This window comes from Oncorhynchus mykiss, chromosome 18 (genome assembly GCF_057628025.1).
Source record: "Oncorhynchus mykiss isolate SJ-2025 chromosome 18, ASM5762802v1, whole genome shotgun sequence".
In the NCBI taxonomy this organism is placed as follows: Eukaryota; Metazoa; Chordata; class Actinopteri; order Salmoniformes; family Salmonidae; genus Oncorhynchus; species Oncorhynchus mykiss.
This window is the reverse complement of record NC_143039.1, coordinates 20099590-20102500: the sequence shown is the minus strand read 5'-3', so window position 1 is coordinate 20102500 and position 2911 is coordinate 20099590.

Below are 2911 nucleotides of genomic sequence, written 5' to 3'. Positions count from 1 at the left end.
AAAAGTCTGGATTTGATTGATGAATTGGATACAGCTAATGTTTGGAATTTGTTCCAGGGTTTATGAGAACGATGTTTAGAATGTTCCATTGAATCCTCTGACATCTTTTAACCCATTTTGATTGGGTAGTTTTTTCTTGTGGGCTTGATGCACCATTATCAAAAAGTAGTTATCGATGATCGACTTGTGAAATGTAAGTGGTAGATATTGCCCTCATTACATTGTGTTCCAGTTTATTGATGGGGCATTAAGGCCTTTAACCTCCCATTCAACTCATGCCCTCCTCCCGACATGTCCCATACCTGACCAGCAGAGGGCAATACGCTCTAGCTACAGAGACCACTGCACACATGAACAAAGAAACACACTTTGAGTGAAGTTGCCCTCAGGCATTAGGGTGGGCAACAACATACAAGTGACCTTACTTAGATCAGTGTCTAAAGGCAAATTCATCTTTCCCGAAAACCCAGGAAAGAAGATTCCAGATAATGAGTCCCAAATGTAGAGTTTGTCAGAGAGGTAAAAACATGACGTTAGTGAGACCAGAAACACCACGTTCATCCACTGCCAAATGGACAGTGACATGTGAGTCTGTTGGTCACTCCTTGAGCCAGGAGCTCACATGACCGTATCTCTATTTATCTTCCTTTCTTTGCAATTTGCCTCTTCCGCTGCCTCTGCCTCTCTATCCCTCCCTCTACCTCTCTATCCCTCCCTCTGTCTCTCTCTCTCTCTCTCTCTCTCTCTATTCCCCTCTCTCTCTCTCTCTCTCTCTCTCTCTCTCTCTCTCTCTCTATTCCCCTCTCTCTCTCTCTCTCTCTCTCTCTCTCTCTCTCTCTATCCCTCCCTCTGTCTCTCTCTCTCTCTCTCTCTCTCTCTCTCTCTCTCGCTCTCTCTCTCTCTCTCTCTCTCTCTCTCAATTCAATTCAATTCAATTCAAGGGGCTTTATTGGCATGGGAAACGTGTTAACATGTCATACAAATGTCATATTACGTATATATACAGTGTTGCAACGATGTACAAATGGTTTCTCTCTCTCTCTCCGGGCCAGTATGAGTTGTTTGAAACAGAGGCTGAGTGGAGGGGGAGAAAGGGGTGTGACGGGAATTACTGTCCTAAGCAGAAAGGTGCCATACGCACACCCTTTCCCCCATCATTTTCAGATGTCAGTCCTGCTCTGTGACAGTGTCAGCTTCACTGAGAGGAAAGTAGGGGAAAAGGTTTGCACCCGCTTATTATGGGATGTCAACTGTAGACTACAGCATTAGAAGTCTATAATACATCGGAGCTTGTTTGCACATGAAGGGAGGACAGAAGCCATGATGATACAGTTCTGGGTCCATTGTCATGTGTTAGATTAAGTGAGTTTGCATGATTGAGTATGCGTTTGTATGTGCATATGTTATGACAGGGAGTGTGTGTGTGTCAATTTGCACGTGTGTGCGTGTGTCCGTGTGTGTGCATGTGCGTGTGTGTGTGTGTGTGTGTGTGTGTGTGTGTGTGTGCGTGTGCGTGTGTGCGTGTGTGTGTGTGTGTGTGTCTGTCTGTGTGTGCGTGTGTGTGTGTGTGTGCGCGTGTGTGCGTGTGTGTGTGTGTGCGCGTGTGTGTGTGTGTGTGTGTGTGTGAAAGTGCAGTAGAGACAAGTTGGTGATCACAGCCCAGACTGCGAGATGCACAGATGTCATATAGACAGTTCCATTTTAAACCCGTTGTTGACATCAGTGTTGGTGTGGTAGCCGTGGTAACGCTGGTGGTTAATACTGTAAAGTAGACAAATGAGGAGGTCGGTCTGGGGTCATCATAAACTGGAAAATGAAAGAGGAAGAGAATCTGAAATATAATACTATACATTTCCATGGATTGACGTAATTTGCCTTTTATGGATGTGCAGATGAGCAGACCGCCTGCCCTTCACCCATGTCACATAGTGCTTGTACAGAAGGTGCCTGTATAAAATAATCCAGGACCTTGAAGGTATTATTTTAATAGTGATTCAAGTTAGGATTGAGGAGCAGAACACCAAAATCCTAAACTATCAGTAGTGGAGAAACATGTACAACTGTCCACTCTTATCATTGGAGATGTTCTCTAGTCGGAGGGGAGTAGTGTTCTAAGAGCTGGAACTGTTCTGTTCTCCTCCAAGACGATTACATTACGACCTTAGTGTTTCCATAACGGCTTTCCAGGTATACAGCCAAATAAACCTAAAAGAACTGCAAAGAACACAAAGTACACACTACGTATGGTCTTTCTCCAGCCTGGCCAATATCACAGACGTGGTGTTCTGACATTTTGGACACCCACCAAAACATTTTCCCCAGGGAGTCTTAGGGGACCTTTGATTCCCGACCAAACCTTTGCGATCCACACCGGAGGCATTGAAACGTTTGTGAAAGAAAATGGAGCTTATTTTTTTGTCTCTTTTGGAAAGCTTTGGAATGAGCACCACTAAAGATGTAATGGTAAATCCATTACCCACATGATGTAAGTGAGTGATTGAGATGCTGACAGGGTGGTACTGAAGAGGAGTGTACCAGGTGTAGTGTACTAGAGAGGAGTGTACCAGGTGTAGTGTACTGAAGAGGAGTGTACCAGGTGTAGTGTACTGGAGAGGGGTGTACCAGGTGTAGTGTACTGGAGAGGGGTGTACCAGGTGTAGTGTACTGAAGAGGAGTGCACCAGGTGTAGTGTACTGGAGAGGGGTGTACCAGGTGTAGTGTACTGGAGAGGGGTGTACCAGGTGTAGTGTACTGGAGAGGGGTGTACCAGGTGTAGTGTACTGGAGAGGGGTGTACCAGGTGTAGTGTACTGGAGAGGGGTGTACCAGGTGTAGTGTACTGAAGAGGAGTGTACCAGGTGTAGTGTACTGGAGAGGGGTGTACCAGGTGTAGTGTACTGGAGAGGGGTGTA